The 22,773-nt window shown below is 36.0% G+C and overlaps 1 long non-coding RNA gene across 1 annotated transcript in view; it reads right to left on the bottom strand.

Moving 5' to 3' along the window:
* Positions 1-12,255: 12,255 nt before the first annotated feature.
* Positions 12,256-22,773, bottom strand: part of LOC125105011 (uncharacterized) — a 34,300-nt gene continuing 23,782 nt past the window's right edge. The window contains exon 3 of the long non-coding RNA XR_007128781.1: positions 12,256-14,209. This is a non-coding gene — a long non-coding RNA (uncharacterized LOC125105011). The remainder of the gene's footprint in view (positions 14,210-22,773) is intronic.

Here is a 22,773-nt window from a genome sequence, read left to right as displayed (position 1 = left end):
ATTCAACAACTTCATGTATTACGCTATGCTCACCACAAGTACAGCTGTCATCTGTCACCACACAAAGCCTTTACTATACCATTGCTTATATTCTCTATGCTTTTATTCCCTTTATTCCTTTTATTTCTTCCATAACTGGAATGCCTGTATCTCTCACTCCCCTTAACCATTTTGTCTTGTCCAACCTCCCTCCTCTCGGGCAACCATCAGTGTTTTCTGTATTTATAGGTCTGATTCTGCTTTTTGTTTATTCAACTTGCTTTGTTTTTTAGATCCCACATATAAGTGAAATCATATGGTATTTGTTTTTATCTGACTTATTTCACTTAGCATAATACCCTCTAAGTCCATCCATATTGTTTTAAAGGGCAAGATCTCTTTCTTTTTTAATGGCTAAGTAAATTAGTACAGCCATTGTGGAAAACAGTACAGAGGTTCCTCAAAAATTTAAAAATGAAACACCATATAATCCAATAATGCCATTATTGGGGTATTTACCCAAAGAAAACAAAAACACTAATTCAAAGAGATATGTTTATCCCTATGTTGATTGCAGCCATATTCACAATAGCCAAGATATGGAAGAAACCTACGTGTCCATCAACAGATGAATGGGTAAAGAAGATGTGGTGTGTGCATACAATGGAATATTATCTTGCACTTTAAATCATACTTCTGCCATTAAACTTATCATACTGTTTCAGACTATGATGAATTCATTTTCTTCTGAAGTCACAGAAAGTAATTATCACTCTTTTCATTTTTGGGGGTAATAATCATGTACTATCTTCTGACTTAACTTGTTCTTCAAATATCTTGAGGTTTCTGTCCATATCTTTTTTTAATTGCAAAACTAATGTATGTTCACTATAAATAATTTGTTTGGGGACTTAGATTTTGTGGCATGGCAGGTAAGTATTACTTACTAAAGTAAGTAAAGGATACAACACCAAAATGCTGAATAACAACTTACTAAAAACAACAAAAATGCTGAATAAAATGCATATTTTTAAGTTAAGAGCACTGAAGAACTGACAATATCAAAAGGAACTGACAGGCAAAAATCCAAAGGAAAGCTGGAACCAGAAGGAGAAGTCACAACACCAAAGCCACTTTTAGCCCGAGAGTTTTTGTCATTCCTGAGAAACTTGAATTGGGTTTTGGTAAACTTGTAACATGATGGGGACAGATCTCAAACCCCAAGTGGGTGGTGGGGACACCTACCAGAATGGCTAAAATCAGTAACACAAGAAACAACGGGTGTTGGTGAGGATATGGAGAAAGGGAAACCCTCTTGCACTGTTGGTGGGAATGCAAACTGGTGTAGCCATTCTGGAAACAGTATGGAGTTTCCCCAAAAAGTTAAAAATAGAACTACCCTACAATATAGCAATCACATTACTAGGTATTTACCTGACAAATACAAAAATACTAATTTGAAGGGATACATGCACCCTGATGTTTACAGTAGTATTATCTATAATAGCCAAATTATGGAAATAGCCCAAATATCCAATGTCCATCAACTGATGAATGGAGCTAGAGCGTATTATACTAAGTGAAATAAGTCAGTCAGAGAAAAACAAATACTATATGAATTCACTCATAGGTGGAATTTACAAAACAAATTATCAGAGGGGGATAAAAGAGAGAGGCAAATCAGGAAACAGACTCTTAACTATAGAGAACAAACTGATGGTTACCAGAAAGGAGGTGGGGGAAGGGAAAGGGTGAAATAGGTTATTGGGGATTAAAGAGTACACTTGTAGTAATTCAATAAATATTGAATTACTAAATTGTACACTTGAAACTAATATTACACTTTGTTAACTAACTAGAATTTAAATAAAAACTTAAAGAGAAAAAACCCACAAAAATCTGCACTAATTCCCACTTCTAGTGGATGGCAAAGAACACAGCTTTTGGTGCTGAAGAGAAAAAAAAAAAGAAGGGATTAAACTTTCCATGAGAATTTGTGACTACCCAGTATATCATCTCACAGATGTATAGCCTAGATCTGTATCACCTAGTGGTCCAGACAAGCTCAAGCCATGAACTTGTTTTGGAATGGTCCTGGTTTAGAGCCTGGCAGAAGAAACACAAATATTCCCTGAAGAAGGTACTGTGGTGGACTGAATAATGTCCCCTTCTCTCAAAACAAAAGGTGTTCCTGTTCTAATTCCTAGCACCTGTGGATATGTTAACTTACTTCGCAAAAGGGATACTGCAGATGTGATTAAATTACGAATCTTGAAACAGGAGATAAGTCTGGATTATGCAGGTGAGCCCAATGTAAACACAAGGATTCTTATAAGAAGGAGTCAGATGGGCCAGAATCAGACCTAAGAGATGTAATAATGGAGGCAGAGGTTGAAGTAACGCAAAGGGCTCTGGCCAAAGAATGCAGGCAGCCTGTAGCAGCTAAAAAAAGCCAAGGAAACAGTCTTCCCTAGAGTGTCTAGAAGGAATGCAGCCCTGCTGACACCTTGATTTCAGATTTCAGAATTGTAAGAGAATGTGTTGTCTTACGCCACCAAGTTTGCTGTTATTTGTTATAGCAGCAGCAAGAAATTTATATAGATACCTTCACTCTAAGTCTTAAAGAATCCCCACCAACAATTCTGAAGAACGAAATGAGGTATACACATCAAAATACCTAGCACAGAAAAATGTAAGATATAATGAATAAAAACTAGCAGAAATCACAGAATAAATAGATGCAGAAAGTACTCAGGTATAAAAATTATCAGACAAATTTTAAAAACCTTGTCTATATATTATGTTTGAAGAAAGGTAAGATAATTTGAATTTTTCTGTAAAGAATAGATGTAAAACAGACCAAAAATGACCAATTAGAAACTTCTAGAAAGAAAAAGTAAAATACCATAACAACCACAATTAAAAATATAATGGATGTGTTTATCAGCAGATTATGGCCAGCTGGAGAAAGAATAAGTGAACCAAAAAATAAGTTAGAAGAAATACAGTATGTAACACAAAAAGACTTAAAACTATGAAAGGACCATTAAAAACATTAGGATAGATTGACAAGATTTGAAACTCATTTACCAGAATTCCAGAAGGAAAGGAAAGAGAGAATGAACACAGGTAATATTTTAAAAGATCATGGCTAAGAATTTTCATTTTCCAGAACTGATGAAAGACAACAATCCATGGATTCAAACAGAGAAAGAGAAATAAAAAGAAATCACCATTAGGTATTTCATGGTGAAATGCAGAACACCAAAGACACTCTTTAAGGAAGCCAGATGCAAAAGAGCATCTTCAAAAGAGTAACTTTTGTACTTATGACTTATTTTTCAATAGTTCAATGGAAGCCAGAAGAGAGTAGAATATCTTGAACTGTTCTTAATTAAATAATTAATAGAGAATAATTGCCAACCTAGAATTCCATGTATCAACAGAAAACATTTTAGAGACTGACATACTTCAGACATACTTTAGGCAAGAGGAAAGAAATCTCAAATGGAAGGTCTGAGACAAAGAAGGAATAAAGAACATACATGGGTAAATCTAAATGAACAATGACTTAAAAGAGACAGTATCGTGTGAGAGAAAAGAAAATTATAACACAGAATTATATATTTAAAGCACACAATGGGAGATGGGAAAATGAAGTTAATGTGTTCCAAGAAACTGGTATCATGATGGAGGAGATTAGAAGTATTGATTACACTTTGATAAGTTAGGTATACATTTTTAAATTCCTTTTGTGTCACCATTAAAAGAAGAGAAGCCTAATATGTAATTTCCACTCTAGGAAAGGCATAAGATGAAAAGATTAAGCAATTCAAAAGAAGTCGAGAAAAAGAAGCAGAAAAGGTGAGACAAGTAGAAATCACAGGATTAGAAGATAGATTTAAGATCAAATATGTGAGGAATTGACATAGATTCAAGCTGGGTAAAATAACACAGTATAACCATATGATGTCTACAAGAAACACATCTAAAACATTAAGATTTAAATAAAAGTGTGGGAAAAGAGATACTATTGCAAATACTGAACTTCTCCTAAAAAGCCAGTGTAGCTGTTGCTATATTAGTATCAAACAAATAAATGCAAATACAGAAAGCATTACTAGATTTAAAGATAATTTCATAATGAAAAGGTATAGTTGGACAGAAGATATAAGTATTTTAAATTTGTATAATCCTAATAATATAGTTCAAAATGTTTAAGCCAAAATTTTTTCCAGACTCACATACTAAGATATTTGTAATGCACCTCTCTCAATCATTTATGTAATAGGCAGACAAAAATAAATATATATATTTATGATTGGAATATAATTAATGAAAACTGATCTAAATAAAGAGTTACTATAAAATATACACTATGGGGAGCCTAGGTGGCTCAGTCAGCTAAGCGGCTGCCTTTGGCTCAAGTCATATTCTCAGGGTCATGGGATCGAGTCCCGCATTGGGCTCCCTGCTCAGCAGGGAAGCCTGCTTCTCCCTCTCCAATTCCCCCATGGCTTGTGTTCTCTCTCTCGCTCACTCTCTTTCTCAAATAAATAAATAAAATCTTCAAAAAAATACACACTTTGTATGAAGCACACATGAAACATTATAAAATACTGGGCTGTTAAAAAAATTGGGCTATAAAGCAAGTCTCAATGACTCTAACATGATTGAAATTACATAGAGAATTTTTTTAGTTAATAGATTTTATTTTATTTTATTACAGTTTTAGGTTTACAGAAAACTGAGGTAGAAAGTACAGAGACTTCCCCTATACTCCCTCAATCTTCTCTCTCCCCACTTGGTTTCTTCTATTATTAACATTTAAAATTTTTTTTTTTTTAGTTAACACATCCTTCACTTCACATAGTTGCCTTTTGGTGTGCATGTGTATGTATGTGTGTGGTGAGAACATTTAAGATCTATCCTCTTAGCAACTTCTAAAAATGCAACACAGAATTGTGTGTGTGTGTGTGTGTGTGTGTGCGCGCGTGTGTGTGCGTGTGTGTTTATAACAACACAGTATTTTGAACTGTAGTCACCATGCTGTATATTAGATCCCTAAAACTTATTCATCTTACAACTTAAAGTCTGTTTTGACTAACATTTCTCCTTTCTTCCCATCCCTCAGCCCCTGGTAACCACCAATCTATTCTGTTTCTATGAGTTCCAATTTTTAGATTCCATATCTAAGTGACAGCATACAGCAAGTGTCATTCTGACTTATTTCACTTAACATAATGCCCATGTTGTTGCAAATGGCAGGATTTCATCTCTGTTGTCACAAATGGTAGGATTTTTTATGGCTGAATAATAATAATATATAAGCACATATTTATCTAAACCTATCTGATATTTATCACATATTCTTTACCCATTTATCCACTGATACTCATTTAGGTTGTTTCTATGTTTTGGCTATTGTGAATAATACTCCAGTGAACATGGGAGTGAAGATATCTGTAAGACAGTGATTTCCTTTGGCTATATACCCAAACGTTAGATTACTAAATTTTATGGGACTTCTGTTTTTAATATTTTGAGGAATCTCCATATTATTTTCCATAGTGGCTGTACCAATTTACATTCCCACCAACAGTGCACAAAGGTTCCCTTTTCTTCACATCCTTGTCTACACTTCTTATCACCTGTCTTTTTCATGGTAGCAATACTAACAAGTGTGAAGGCATATCTTACTGTAGTTGTGATTTGCATTTCCCTATTGACTACTGATACTGAGAACCTTTTAATGTACCTATTGTTCATTTGTGTGTCTATTCAGGTCCTTTGGCCATTTTTAAATTCTATTAATTGGATTTTTACTATTGAGTTATATGTGTTCTATACACACACACACACTTGCAAATATTTTCTCCCATTCTGTAGGTTGCCTTTCCATTTCACTGACTACTTCTTTTGCTGTGCAGACAATTTTTAGTTTGATGTAATCCAGCTTGTTTTTTATTTTGTTGCCTTTGGTGTCATATCCAAAAAATCATTGCCAAGGTCAATGTCAGGAATTTTTTTCCCTATATATTTTTCCTAAAAATTTTTAATTAAGAAATTTCTTTTGGGGTGCCTGGGTGGCTCAGAGGGATAAAGCCTCTGCCTTTGGCTCAGGTCATGATCTCAGGGTCCTGGGATCAAGCCCCACATCAGGCTCTCTGCTCAGCAGGGAGCCTGCTTCCCCCTCCCCTGCCTGCCTCTCTGCCTACTTGTGATCTCTGTCTATAAAAAAATAAATAAAATCTTTAAAAATTTTTTCTTTTAAATTTTTATTTAGTTATTTTCTTCCATGTTTTTATTTAAATTCCAGTTAGTTAACATACCGTGTAATATTAGTTTCAGGTGTAGGATTTAGTGATTCATCACTTACAATGCCCGGTGTTCATTACAACCTGTGTGCTCTTTAATACCTATCACCCATTTAACCCAGTGCCTGACCACCTCCCCTCCAGCAACCCTCACTGTGTTTTCTATAGTTAGGAGTCTGTTACATGTGCTACCTCTCTCTCTTTTTTTTCCTCCCTATGTTCATCTGTTATGATGAACAGATGATCATTTCCTAAATATGAATGAACTCAGATGATATTTGTCTTTCTCTAACAGACTAATTTCTCTTAGCACAATACCCTCTACCTCCACTTACGTCATTGCAAATGGCAAGATTCCATTTTTTTATTTTTAAAAAAATATCAGCTTTACTGAGGTATAAGTGACATATAAAATTGTAAGATATCCAGTATTCATCATAGTGATTTTTTAACTTCAAATTCAATTAACATATAGTATTATTAGTTTCAGAGGTAGAGATCAGTAATTAATCAGTCTTACAGTGTTCATGACATCATGTGCCCTCCTTAATGTCCATCACTTACATTTCCAACTCCCAAAGCCCCTCCCCTCCAGCAACTCGTAGTTTGTTTCCTCTGATTAAAAGTCTCTTATGATTTGTCTCCCTCTGATTCCATCTTATTTTATTTTTCCTTCCATTCCCCTATGATTCTGTTTTGTTTCTTAAATTTCACATATGAGTGAGACAATATAATTGTCTTTCTCTGATTGACTTATTTTGCTTCGCACAATACTCTCTAGTTCCATCCGTGTTGTTGCAAATGGCAAGATTTCATTCTTTTTTAAGGCTGAGTACTATTCCATTGTGCATATATACCACATTTTCTTTATACATTCTTCAGTTGATGGACATTTGTGACATTTGTGCTGTTAACAATTTGGCTATTGTTGATAATGCTGCTATAAATATCAGGACGCATGTGTGCCTTTTAGTCAGTATTTTTGAATCCTTTGGATAAACACCTAGTATTGCAATTACTGGATCCTAGGGTAGTTATATTTTTAACTTTCTGAGAAACCGCCATACTGTTTCCCAGAGTGACTGTAGCAGTTCGAATTCCCACTAACAGTCTAAGAAGGTTCCCCTTTCTCCATATACTTGCCAACATCTCTTGTTTCCTGTATTGTTTATTTTAGCCATTCTGACGCACTTGAGTTGATAATTCATTGTAGTTTTGATTTCTATTTCCCTGATGATGAGTGATGTTGAGCATCTTTTCTGTTGTATCTGTTGGCCATTGGTATATCTTCTTCGGAAAAATTTCTATTCCTGTCTTCTGCCAATTTTTGAAATGGATTATTTGGTTTTTGGGTGTGGACTTTTATGTTTTTTTTTTTAAATGTATTTTGGACACTAACCCTTTATCAGATATATCATTTTCAAATATCTTCTCCCATTCTGAAGGTTGCCTTTTAGCTTCGTTTGTTTCCTTCCCTGTGCAGAAGCTTCTTACCTTATTCATCAGAGATACTGGATTGTAGTTCTTTTTAGAGTGGTCTTTGTCTGGTTTTGGAATCAAGGTAATGCTGGCCCCACAGAATGAGCTTGGAAGTTGTCTTTCTATTTCTATTTTTTTGGAAAAGTTTGGGAAGGATAGGTATTAACTCTTCTTTAAATGTTTGATAGAATTCCCATATAAAGCCATCTGGCCTTGGACTTTTGTTTGTTGTGAGATTTTTTTTTTAAAGTTTTATTTATTTGAAAGAGTGAGCATGCAAGCAGGAGTCGGGAGGGGCAGAAGGAGAGGGTAAGAAGAATCCTTGCTGAGTGTGGAGCCCAACACAGGGCTCGATCTCCTGACCAGGAGATCATGATCTGAGCTGAAACCAAGAGTCAGATGCTTAACCAGTTGAGCCATCCAGGCACTCTGTTGGGAGTATTTTGATTACTGATTCAATTTCTTCACTGGTTATCAGTCTGTTGAAGTTTTCTATTTTTTCCTGTTTCAGTTTTGGTAGTTTATGTTCTAAGAATTTATCCATTTCTTCCAATTAACCAATTTGTTGGCATTTAATTTTTCATATATTCTCCTTTAATTATTTGTATTTTGGTGGATTAGTTGTGATCTCTCCTCTAACTTGTGATTTTATTTAGTTGGGTCCTTTCTTTTTGAAAAGTCTGGCTATGGGTTTATCAATTTTATTAATTTTTTCAATTAATAATAATTAATTAATTAATAATTTCAATGAAACAAGCTCTTGGTTTCATTGATCTGTTCTATTTTTTTGTTTGTTTTTGTACCATTTATTTCTGCTCTAATCTGTATTATTTCCCTTCTGCTCGCTTTAGGTTTCATTTGTTGCTCTTTGTTTATCTCCTTTAGGTATAAGGTTAAGTTGTGTATTTGAGATTTTTCTTGCTTCTTGAGGTAGACCTGTATTGCTATATACTTCTCTCTTAGGACTGCTTTTGCTGCATCCCAGAGGTTTTAGACTGTCATGCTTTCATTTTCATTTGTTTCCATTTTTTAAAAATATTTCTTCTTAAATTTTTTGGTTGATCCATTCATTCTTTAATCGGATTTTTAAAAAGATTTTATTTATTTATTTATTTGACAGAGAGAGAGAGATCACAAGTAGGCAGAGAGGCAGGCAAAGGGAGTAGAGGAAGCAGGCTTCCTGCTGAGCAGAGAGCCTGATGTGGGGCTCGATCCCAGGATCCTGAGATCATTACCTGAGTGGAAGGCAGAGGCTTAAACCACTGAGCCACCCAGGCACCCCAATAGGATGTTCTTTAATTTCCATGTATTTTTGATCTTTCCAAATTTTTTCTTGCAGTTAACTTCAAGTTTCATAAGCCTTCTGTGCCCTTTTTTTCTCTCTTCTTTTGAGACTCCTGTAATATGGATGTTATTATGTTTCATGGAGTCACAGAGTTCCCTAAGTCTACTTTCTGATGCAAGATTTTTCTTTCTCTTTTGATCTATTTCTATCTTCTATAATTCTATCTTCTATATTACTTATTCATTCTTTTGATTCTTCCACCCTTGTGGCCATTACATCCAATTAGTTTTGAATCTGTTATTGCACTTTTCATTTCAGCCAGATTGATTTTAAGTTCGTTTATCTCCGTGGTAAGGGACTCCCAGTGTCTTCTATGTTATTCTCAAGCCCAGCTAGTATCCTTATGATTGTTGCTTTAAATTCTGGATCAGGCATATTCCTTATCTGTTTTGATTAGATCCCTGGCCATGACCTTTTATTTTTCTTTCTTTTGGGAAAAAGTCCTCTGTCTTGGCATTTTGTTTAGGTCTCTGTCTTCATCTCTGTGTTAGAAAAGCCCGTTTCCTGCTCCTGAGAGTAATGGTTCTATGAAGAGGTCATACAATACCCAGGACCTGGTGCTTCAGGAATTACCTCTGGTGTGTGCTGCATGTATTATGGTTGCTTGTCCCTCAGATCAGCCTTCTTCAGAGTTTCTCCTTGCCTGAAGTCAGAAGTGTTTGGGCCTTGGCCAGAGTGTGGCGAGTTTTAACTAGGTGTGCTCTGGTCTGCTTGTTAAAAGAGACCTGATGCTATTTCCACTAGAGCTGAAGATTTGCAGGACTTTATGGTCAGTAGATATGGTGCATGCAGGAGTTTGTGCTTGTCTTCTGGGAGAGGGGTCCATTACCCTGGTTCTCAGACACACTTGCCCAAGAAAAGCCTCAGGTGAGCAGTGGGGTGGAGGGGGAGTGGGGCTTGGTGTAAGCAATTTAGGCAGCCAGTGTTGACACGCTGCTAGTTACTGAAGTTAGTTTATGGTGAGGGTCAGGGGAGGGAAATGGTATAAGCCAGCTTCTTTGTCTGGAGAGGGAGAGGGGAGTTCATGCTTGCTGCTATCAGGGAAGTGATGCTAGAAAACAGATTCCTCTCATGAGTCCCAGGTGTTCCTCAGATTGCTACATACACACTGTGTCTGGGTTGCTTACCCCCAGTGTAGTGTACCTTAGGCTCTATCGAAGCTGGGCTAGCTGAGTTTTAAAGCTCCAAACTTTAGGGACCTGGTGTGGCAGGGACCTGCGGTGGTCTTCTGGGGGAAGGTCTTGCTGCACTGGGATTGAGGCTGGTTTGACCCAGAGGGGCAGTTGCACTAGAGCTCAGGAACATGGAATTTGGAGCAAAACACACTAAGCAGCCAGTATCTGCATTAGCCACCCTTGCAGGTGTCTCTGTGCCTATGATGAGGAGTGGGGGAGAGAAATGTCACCCATGGGTTTCTTAGTCCCTGGAGAGGCAATGCCATCTCTCTCAGATGTGCTCCAAGAAGGGGGAACCATCTTCCCCAGTGCATCTCAGGAGATCCTCAGATTGCCCTGTCTGTATCCCCAGGTTACATGCCTGCCTTCTCTTCAGGAGCACTGCAGTGTCCTCATGGCTTCTACCAGCCACACCATAAACCTCTAAAACTCCAGTCTTTATGCCCTGCTGACTGAAAAAGAGTCATGAAAATTCGTCCCTTTTATTTTCCCAGTCAGTGGCTTTGGGGAAGTGTTTTCCTGTGCAATTCCCTGTGGGCTCCTCTCTCACTTCTCTCTGCTACCTGGGCTCTCTTCCCTCTGCAGCACCTGTGATACATTTCTCCCCCACACCACATCTCCACATCTCTGTGTGTGGTCTCCTCTCTCCCTCTAGTTATATAGCTTGTTCTAACTCCTCAGATCAATTTCTTGGGTATTCAGAATGACTTAATATTTATCTAGCTGTGCTTGAGGGATGAGGCAAGCCTAGGGATGGACAATAATAGGAGAATCCTAGGTTTGCCTCACCTAATATGTTCTTCTAAGAGTTTTATAGTTTCAGGTCTTATATTTAAGTCTTTAATCCATTTTGAGTTAATTTTTGTTAGTAGTGTGCAATTGGGGTCAAATTTCATTCATTTGCATGTGAATGTCCAGTTTTCCAACTCTATTGAAAAGATTATCCGTTCTCCATCAAATATTCTTGACTCTTTTTTCAAACAGTTGATTATATATGCATGGTTTATTTCTGGGCTCTTCATTCTCTTCCACTGGTCTATGTGTAATATAAGTTGAAATCAGGAAGTTGATGCCTTCAACTTTGTTCTTCTTTCTCAAGATTGCTTTGGCTATAAGAATCTTTTGTGATCCCATATGTTATTTTAGAATCTTTTTCTATTTCTATGAAAAAAATGTCATCGGAATTTTGACAGAGGTTTTTGATAGGGATTGCACTGAATCTATAGATGCTCTGGGTAGTATGCACATTTTAACAGAATTCTTCTGATTCATGAACACTGAACATCTTTCCATTTTAAGTATGTCTCTCTCAATTTTTTATCTATGTCTCATAACTTTCCATGTACAGATTCTTGGTTACATTTATTTAATCCTTCTTTGTTAAATGTATAACTAAGTATTTTATTATTTTTGATGTGCTTATGAGATTGTTGTCTTTATTTCTTTTTCAGACAGTTCATTGTTAGTGTATAGTAACACTACTGATGTTTATACGTTGATTTTGTATATACAACTTTCCTGAATTTGTTGAGGTCACATCTTTAGGGTTTTCTATATGTAAGATCATGCAATCTGAAAACAGAGACAATTTTTACTTAATTCCGTTCTCACTTGGATGCCTTTTTTTTTTTCTTACTTAGTTACTCTTGCTGGACTTTCAGTACTATGCTGAATAGGAGTGGTGATAGTATTCTCATCTTATTCCTGATCTTCAAGGAAAAGCTTTCAAATTCTCACCACTTAGTATGATGTAGACTTGTCACAATGGCCTTTATTATGTTGAGGTATGTTCCTTCCATAATTTGTTATGAGTTTTTATCATAAAAGGATGTTGAATTATGTCAAATACTTTTTCTGCCTCTATTGAGGTGGTCATATGATTTTTATCATTCATTTTACTAATGTGATATATCACATTTATTGATTTGCATATGTTGAGCCATCCTTGGATCCCAGGGATAAATCCCACTCGATCATAGTGTATGATCCTTCTAAAGTGTAGCTGAATTCAATTTGCTAGTATTTTATTAAGAATTTTTGCATCTAAATTCATCAGAGATATTGGCCTATTATGTTCTTTTTTTGTAGTGAATTTACTTGGCTTTCGTGTCAGCATAATACTGGCCTTGTAAAATGAGTTTGGGAACATTCGTTTCTCCTCAACATTTCAGAAGAGTGAGGACTGGCCTTAATTCTCTTTAAGTGTTTGGCAAAACTCATCAGTGAAGCAATCTAGTCCTGGGTTTTTCTTTGTTGAGAGGCTTTTGATCACTGATTCAGTCTCCTTACTCATTATTGGTCTGTTCACATTTTCTATTTCTTCAAGACTCAGTCTTGTATGTCCCCAGGAATTTATCCATTTTTTTCTTGGTTGTCTAATTTGCTGGCTTTTCCTTGTTTGCAGTAGTCTCTTATGATCCTTGTACAGCAGTCCCCCCACTTATCCGCAGTCTCACTTTCCTTGGGTTCAGGTTCCCGCAGTCAACTGTGTCTGGAAGCAGATGATCTGCCTCCTGATGTAACATCAGAAGATCAATAGTAACCTACTGTCATATCATAATGCCTACATCAGTCATCTCACTTCATCTCACCATGTAGGTATTTTATCATCTCATCACAAGAAGGGTTAAGTATTGTACAATAAGATATACTGAGAGAAAGAAAAAGAGATGACATTCCTATAACTTTTATTATAATACATTGTTACAATTTTTCTATTTTATTATTAGTTATTAATCTCTGTGCCTAATTTGTGCATTTAACCTTATTATTGGTATATATGTGTAGGGAAAAAACATAGCATATACATGGTTCAATTGAATATCAACATCAATTTAAGTCTTGGTATTTTACCAAATTTATAACAGTGCTATCAAATTAATTGTGATTTTTCCCCACTCCAGGTTTATGTTTGTCTTTTCCTTGTAGTCATGGTTCTTCTTTGGGCAAGGAAAGAAATTTCAGATGTTCACATAACTAGACATTTACTATTTTTTCCATTGCTTTTCAGTTGTCTCCTTTCAAAAGTTTGATAAATATTCACTTCTATTTTTTCTATTTTGATTTGTTTTTATATATTTAACTCAAACCATCTGGGATTTATTTTGATGTTTGATATGAGGTGAGAATCTACATGATTTTCCCCCAAACTGCTAAACTATTGCTCCAGATTGAATAACTTCTTATTTTTCCATTTATTAGTGACATATCCTTTGTATTGATTTTATATTATATTCAAATTTATTTCTGGGATATTTTGTGTCACCAACAGTGTCTTCTTTTCCTAGAATTTAAAGGTGTTTATAATTTTATGTTATAATATGCTTTAATACTCTAGGACCAATACTTAACCAGATGGCTTTCAAACATATATTTGTTGTTTTACTTCTACAAATATTTTCAGTGAGAATTATTCCCTGATTGTGTTTAAGACATGGATATAAAGAAGTTCTAGAAATTATAACAGCACAACATGGTCATAAAAATAATGCAAATGATATTGAAGGGTATAACACAAACAGAAAGTCCTCCCCCTCACCATGCACTATGTCCCCTTCAACAAGGGCCACTGTTAACTCCTTTTGATTATATTTTTCCAGAAATTGTCCATGTATATATTTATAAGAACATACATAGTATCTATTTCCTTACCACCAATTTTTATATAAATTGGTTTATACTACACATTCAGTTCTCACACTTGTTTTTTCACTTTACTTTTCATAATAGTAGTATACTCCTTATCTGGAAAGAACTTTAAAATAACTTCTGAAGTTCCAAGATATCCCATTGAAGTTTTGTCTGGAATTGCATCAAATCCTTCACACACTAACAGGCATTTTGAATTTTTTTTTTTACTTCCTCAGCCATCGAGTGCTTCCTCTTGTTCCTTGGTCTTGTTCCTTGGAATTTACCTTAGATAGAAAGAATACTTTCATGTACTTCAGGCCTTTTATGCCTGCCTCTCCATCTTGGTAACTCTTAACAACATTTGGGATATTAACTTGTGGTATTTTCTCCTGAAAACCTTATTATTTGCATTTTTTCTTATATCTAGTTCCTTAATAAAGCCATATTAATTCTACAGTTTTTGGAAGTTCTAATGAAATTTCTTGATGTCTACTAATATAATTGCAAATAATGAGAGTTTATCTATTTCTGCTTCCTCTTTATTGCATTAATCAGAACTTCCAGTGCAATATTAAGTAACAACAGTGATAGAGGACACCCTGATACTGTGTCTACTTTGAATAAATATGCCTTTCCTCTTTTGTTTTAAATATTATGCCTACAGGTGGTTTGAAATATGTATTGTCTAAAACGTTAAGGAAGTGACTATCTAGCCCTATTATTTTAGGGACTATGAAAGATTTTGATTTTTTTTAAATGTTCTTTTGGTATCTGTTGAGATGATTGTGATTTTTTATATGACTTATTTATACAACATACCACAGAAAAAGCTTCCTAATGTTGAATCTGGATTGCTTTTCTGGGATAAAATCCCTTTGCTTCTGATACATTAAAATACATATTATTGCCTTCTCTTTCTCACATTTTGTTTAGCATTTTTTTTTTGTAAATAAAGTTAGTAATATCCTTTTTATGATTTGACAAAAATATCTCAGAATAAATGAACCTCAACATTTAGAAGTCAGGTAATCTCTACTTGTGCCAGAAATGCTTTATATCATAAAATAACAACAACTGATATTCTGATAGATAAAAGCAGCCTCCTATGAATTTGATTAGCAAAACCCATATTGTTTCATTTTCCCTAGGTGAATCAAACCCCTCAATCCATAGTTCTTCAGAGTGGATACTGTATTGGGGCAGAAATATTAAGTAATAGGTATGAGAACTGATTGGAAGAAGTCACTACACCAATTCTCACTACAAGTTCCTAGGTCAAAGACCTTATTTTCAAAGTGCAAAAACATCACAAAATAGATACCAGAGACTTTTACTGCTTTTAAGTTATTTTGATTATCTGAGGGTTTGAACCTATATGACAACCTATTAACCAATATTTTAGGGGTGATTTTCCTTTCATTTGCCTTAAAAGGGTTCTATTTCTCCCATTTCCATTTTGTGAGACAAATGTCTTTTAAGGCATATCAAGATTTAGTAGCCCTTATATTCAGAAATAACAGCACTTTTATAATGTTGAAGGCAATGTGTCAGTAACTCTAATGTCATTCAATCTCTTTAATACAAGGTTTTGGGCACCTGGGTGGCTCAGTGGGTTAAGCCGCTGCCTTTGGCTCAGGTCATGATCTCAGGGTCCTGGGATCGAGTCCCGCATCGGGTTCTCTGCTTGGCAGAGATCCTGCTTCCCTCTCTCTCTCTGCCTGCCTCTCCATCTACTTGTGATCTCTCTCTGTCAAATAAATAAATAAAATCTTAAAAAAAAATACAAGGTTTCTATTACACACAGTAACTTTCTTACCAATCACTGAAAAAACAACAACAACAACAACAAAAAAAAAAACCCCACTACACTACTTCTGAACTCATTAAGTCCCTCTGAAGCTCTAAAGGTCAACTTTGTTTCAGCTTCTGTTCACTCAATGATACCCCAATACAAATCTTAGGTTGAAATTACTTAAGCAGATCTAAACCAGGCATTAGTTATTCATCTGGCTTTATATCAACCCTGTTTTTTAGAATTAATGCTCACTCTTAGGCATAAAATCTGGGTTGAGAATTCAAATGATTCAGCCAGGGATTGAAAGACATAGAAATTATTCCCAACTACACTGGTTCTATTATGCTCTTCTTCAGATGACCATCTTCAGGATTTCAGTTCTCTGATGGCCAGAATAGGCATAACCTTGCCTTTATTGGTAGCAACTACATTCATATATGCATTATATTACTTGGTTCATGTAACTTATTTCTTATTCAATAGAAATTACAACCATAATTGCCCTTCCAATCTTTGCCTTTGGGTAGGGTGTTCAGAAAACAGAAGGAGCACTATTCCTCTGTCAAAATTATTTCTGCTTAAGAATATACATATTTTTTGTACCTTTCAAGATGGCAGAGGAGTAGGAGACGTTAGTTTTGTCTGGTCCCAGGAATTCAGCTAGATAGCTATCAAATCATTCTGAATACCTGTGTACTCAACCAGAGATCTATGTAAAGAATTGCTGGAATTCCACAGAAATTCTACAGAAAACCTACCACTTTCTGCAAGGTAGGAGGTGCAAAGGAGTGAATCTGAGGTGATATATTGGAAGATAATTCATGGGGGGTGGGGAGGGGGTTCTGTCAGCTCGCTATCAGAAATTGATATAGCAATGGAGCACAAAATCGGATTTTAGAGGTCTGCTCTGGTGAGGGATGCCCCTGCCTGAAAGGTATTCAAATTGCAAACCGGGGCGGAATCCTAGGTGGGACAGTGTGGTCTCAGGATCCCTGGGGTCAGAGAAAGAACAGGGGTGCAACATAGTTCCCAGGCATTGGAGCAGGAAAGCCAGCTGTAATCAGCAAGTCCAGGAGTGGAATTTCAGCTTGGGGTTGCCATAAACCAGGAACCCCAGCACAGTCAGGTGACTGGTCTCTGAGCAGGGTCCCAGCAAGTGGCAGAACCATAGCAAGACACTCCGTCCTATCCCCTGTGAGGAGCAGAACTGGTATGTGCAGGAGTCCTCAAGGTTTGGAGACATGAAGCTGGGTCACATGCCTGAGAGAGAAATGCTTGGTCACAGGCTAGGTGAGCACAGAGTGTGGATGGAGACCAGGGAGACAAGAGTGATTGACTGCTCTTCCCTAAGGGCACACCGAGGAGAAGGGTCCCCGAACTTTTGGCTCCAGGGCTCAAGATTGGGAGGCCAGGAGGCCACCATTTTCATTCAAATTCTCTAAAACTGCATATAAAGCCTTAAAGGAACAAAAGCCATGTAGAGCAATCCAGAGCTGCTTAATTAGCCTGGTGCAATTCCATCCAGTGTAGACTCCTGAGAATCAGTGCAACAGGCCCCTCCCCCAGAAGATCAGCAAGAACATCCAGCTAAGACCAAATTTACCAATCATAAAGAACTGCAAACCTCCAGCACTAGGGGAAAATAGTGTATAGAATTCATGTCCCCCCTCACCAATTCTTTAGTCTTTTAATTTTAATTTTTTCTCTTTTTCACCCAATTTCTTATTTTATCAACTTTTTAAAAAATCTTTTTAAATTTTCATTTTACAGTTACATTCTATACTTTCATTGTATTTAATTTTATTTTTGTTTTCCTTTCTTTACAATTTTGGGATGCAGTTTCTTCTAAAAAAACAGACCAAAATATACACAGGATATAGTGTATTATATATTTTATATTATATATAAAAATATATATATATATTATTTTATATTATATATATTTATAATTATATAATTATATATTATATATGTTCTCTTCACCTGTTCATGTTTTTTCTCATAATTTTCATTTTTACAGTTATATTTTATTCTTTCATTGTATTTAACTTTATTTTTATACATATGTAAGTTTCCTTTCTTTACAATTTTGGGGTCTAGTTTTTTTCAAAAAACAGAGCAACATACACACAGGATTCAGTCTATTGGTCCATTCTGCTCAGTTGTCTGATTATATTCTCTCCCTTTTCAAAAATTTTTTTCTGTTTTGGATCTTTCCTGATTTGTTTAGTGTATATTTCTTTGGGGTCACTGTTGCCACTTTAGTGTTTTGTTCTCTCATTCATCTGTTCTTCTCTGGATAGAATGGCAAGATGGAAAAACTTACCTCAAAAAAAGAGAAAAAGCGGCAGTACTGACTGCCAGGGACCTAATCAGTATGGATATACGTAACATGTCAGAATTAGAGTTCAAAATAACAGTTATAAAAAAACTAGATGGGCTTGAAAAAAAGCACAGAAGACACTAGAGAATCCCTTTCTGAAGAAATAAAAGAACTAAAATCTAATCAAACCAAAATAAAAAAGGCTATTAATGAGATGCAATAAAAAATGGAGGCTCTAACTGCTAGGATAAATGAGGCAGAAGAGAGAATTAACAATATAGAAGACTAAATGATGGAGAATAAAGCTGAGAAAAAGAGAGATAAACAACTACGGATAAGTGATAACATAAAGTGAAACGATATTAGAATAATGGGCATCCCAGGAGAAGAGGAAGGGGGGTGGTGCAGAAGGAATACTGGAGCAAATCATAGCTGACACCCTCCCTAATCTGGGGAAGGAAACAGCATCAATCCAGGAGACTCAGAAAATGCCTCTCAAAATCAATAAACATAGGTCAAAACCTTAGACATATAATAGTAAAGCTTGCAAATCTCAGAGACAAGGAGAAAATCTTGAAAGCATCTTGGGACAAGAGATCCATAACCTGCAAGGGCAGAAACATTAGACTGGCAGCATACCTATCCACAGAGACCTGGCAGGCTAGAAAGGACTGGCATGATATATTCAGGGTGCTAAAGAAGAAAAATATGAAGCCAAGAATACTTTATTCAGCAAGGTTGTCATTCATAATAGAAGGAGAGAAAAAGCTTCCCGGACAAACAGAAACTAAAAGAATTTGTGATCACTAAACTAGCCCTACAAGAAATATTAAAGTAGGTCCTTTAAGCCAAGAGAGACCCCAAAAGTAACATAGACCAGAAAAGAACAGAGACAATTATAGAAACAGTCACCTAACAGGAAATACAATGGCACTAAATTCATATCTTTCAATAGTCACTCTGAATGTAAATGAGCTAAGTGCCCCAATCAAAGGACATAAGGTATTATACTGCATAAAAAACTATGATCCATTGATTTGTTGTCCGTAAGAGACTCATTTTAGTTCCAGAGACACCTCCAGATTGAAAGTGAGGGGGTGGAAATCCATTTATCATGCTAATAAACATCAAAAGAAAGTCAGGGTGGCAATCCTTATATCAGACACATTAGATTTTAAACAAAAGACTGTAATAAAAGGAAGGACACTATATCATAATTAAAGGGTCTATCCAACAAGATCCAACAATTATTAATACTTACTCCCCTAACATGGGAGCAGCCAATTATATAAAACAATTAATAACAAAATTAAAGAAAGATGTTGATAAGAATAAAGTAATAGTAGGGGACTTTAAGACCCCACTCACTGCAATGGATAGATCATCTAAGCAGAAGATCAATAAGGAAACAAGGGCTTTGAATGACACAGTGGACCAGACAGACTTCACAGATATCTTCAGAGCATTCCATCCTAAAACAACAGTATACACATTATTCTCAAGGGCACATGGAACATTCTCCAAAATAGATCACACACCAGGTCACAACTGGTACCAAAAGACTGGGATCATTCCTTGCATATTTTCAGACCATAATGCTTTGAAAGTTGAACAATCACAAGAGGAAATTAGGGGGAAAAAATCAAATACATGGAGGCTAAAGAGCATCCTACTAAAGAATGAATGCATCAACCAGGAAATTAAAGAAGAGTTTTAAAAATTCATGGAAACAAATGAAAATGAAACAACTGTTCAAAATCTTTGGGATGCAGCTAAGGCAGTCCCAAGAAGGAAGTATAGGGAAATTGGAAGGGGAGGTGAACCATGAGAAACTATGGACTCTGAAAAACAATCTGAGGGGTTTGAAGGGGCGGGGGATGGGAGGTTGGGGGAACCAGGTGGTGGGTATTGGAGAGGGCACGTATTGCATGGAACACTGGGTGTGGTGCAAAAACAATGAATACTGTTACGCTGAAAATAAATTTAAAAATTAAAAAAAAGAAGGAAGTATACAGCGACACAAGCCTTTTTCAAGAAATAAGACAAGCTAAAACAAAACCAAAAACAACAACAACAAAAACAAGAAATAAGATGGGTCTCAAATACACAACCTAACCTTACACCTAAAGGAGATGGAGAAAGAACAGCAAATAAAGCCTAAACCCAGCAGGAGAGAATTAATAAAGATTAGAGCAGAAATCAATGAAATAGAAACCACAAGAACAGAACAGATTAATGAAACTAGGAGGTTCTTTGAACGAAGTAATAAGATGGATGAACCCCTGGTCAGGCTCATTGAAAAGCATAGAGAAAGGACCCAAATAAATATAATCATGAATGAAAGAGGAGAGATCACAACCAACACTGAAGAAATACAAACAATTATAAGAACATATTATGAGCAGCTATATGCCAACAAATTGGGCAATCTGGAAGAAATGGATGCATTCCTAGAGATATATAAACTACCAAAAGTGAACCAGGAGGAAAGAGAAACCTAAACAGACCCATAATCAACAAGGAAATTAAATCAGTAATCAAAAATCAAAGCAACAACAACAACAACAAAAACAAAAAACAAGAGTCCAGGGCTGGATAACATCCCAGGGGAATTCTAGCAAATGTCTAAAAATGAATACCTCTTTTTTCTGAAGCTCTTTCAAAAAAATAGAAATGTAAGGAAAACTTTCAAAGTCTTTCTGTGAGGCCTGCATTATGTTGATCCCAAAACTAGAAAAAGACCCCACCAAAAAGAATTATAGACCAATATCCCTGGTAAACATCGATGCAAAAATTCTCACCAAGATATTAAACAATAGGATTCAACAATACATTAAAAGGATTATTCACCATTTATTCCTGGGCTGCAAGGGTGGTTCAACATCTGCAAATTAATCAATGTGATACCCTACATTAATAAAAGGACAAGAACCATATGATTTTCTCAATAAATGTAGAGAAAGCATTTGAGAAAGTATAGCATCCTTTCTTGATTAAAACTCTTCAGAGTGTAGGGATAGAAGGTGCATACCTCAATATCATAAAAGCCATACACAAGAAGCCCATAGCAAATACCATTCTCAACAGGAAAAAACTGAGAGCTTTTCCCCTAAGGTCAAGAACATGACAGTGATGTCCACCTCTCACTACTGTTGTTCAACATAGTACTAGAAGTCCTAGCCTCAGCAATCAGACAACAAAAAGAAAGGCATCTGAGTCAGCAAACAAGAAGTCAAACTCTCACTCTTAACAGATGTCATGATACTCTGTGGAAAATGCAAAAGACTTTACCCCAAAATTGCTAGAACTCATATAGGAATTCAGCAACATGGAAGGATATAAAATCAATGAACAGAATAAGTTGCATTTCTATACAGTGACAATGAGACAGAAGAAAGAGAAATTAGTAAGTCGGTCCCATTTACAGTTGCACCAAAACCCATAAGATACTAAAAATAAACCTAACCAAAGAGGCAAAGGATCTATACTCAAAAAACTATCAAACACTCATGAAAGAAATTGAGGAAGACACCAAGAGATGGAAAAATATTCCATGCTCATGGATTGAAAAAATAAATATTGTGAAAATGTCTATGCTACCTAGAGGAATCTATGCATTCAATGCAATCTATATCAAAATACCAATGACATTTTTAACGAGCTAGAACAAATAATCCTAAAATGTGTATGGAACCAGAAAAGACCCTGAATAGACCAAGGAATGTTGAAAAAGAAAACCAAAGCTGGTGGCATCACAATTCTGGATTTCAAGTCCTATTACAAAGCTGTAATCATCAAGACAGTATCGTACTGGCACAAAAACAGACACATAGACCAGTGGAACACAGTAGAGAGCCCAGAAATGGACCCTCAACTTTATGGTCAACTAATTTTCAACAAAGCAGGAAAGAATATCCAACAGAAAAAAGACAGCCACATGCAAGAGAATGAAACTGGACCATTTTAATTACACCGTACACAAAAAAAAAAAGACTCAAAATGGTTGAAAGACCTAAAGGTGAGACAGGAATCCATCAAAATTCTAAAGGAGAACACAGGCAGCAACCTCTGTGACCTCAGCTGCAGCAACTTCTTGCTAGACTTGTCTCCAAAGACAAGGGAAACAAAGGCAAAAATGAACTCTTGGGACTTCATCGAGATAAAAAGCTTTTACACAGGAAAGGCAACAGTCAACAAAACCAAAAGACAACCAACAAAATGGGAAAAGATATTTGCAAATGACATATCAGATAAAGGGTTAGTCACTAAAATCTACAAAGAACTTACCAAACTCAACACCCAAAGAACAAATAATCCAATCAAGAAATGGGCAGAAGCCATGAACAGGTATTTCTCCAAAAAAGACATACAAATGGCCAACAGACATATAAAAAGATATTCAACATCACTCTGCATCAGGGAAATACAAATCAAAACCACAATGATATACCACCTCACGCCAATCAGAATGGCTAAAATTAATAAGTCAAGAAATGACAGATGTTGACGAGGATGCAAGGAAAGGGGAAGCCTCTTATACAGTTGGTGGGAATGCAAGCTGGTGCAGCCACTCTGGAAAACAGTATGGAGGTTGCTCAAAAAGTTGAAAACAGAACTACCCTACAACACAGAAATTGTACTACTGAGTATTTATCCTAAAGATACAAATGTAGTGATCTGAAGGAGCACCTGTACCCCAACGTTTACAGCAGCAATGTCCACAATAGCCA

Source organism: Lutra lutra, chromosome 7 (assembly GCF_902655055.1).
Source record: "Lutra lutra chromosome 7, mLutLut1.2, whole genome shotgun sequence".
Lineage (NCBI taxonomy): Eukaryota > Metazoa > Chordata > Mammalia > Carnivora > Mustelidae > Lutra > Lutra lutra.
This window is presented reverse-complemented; position numbering and strand designations above follow the sequence as displayed.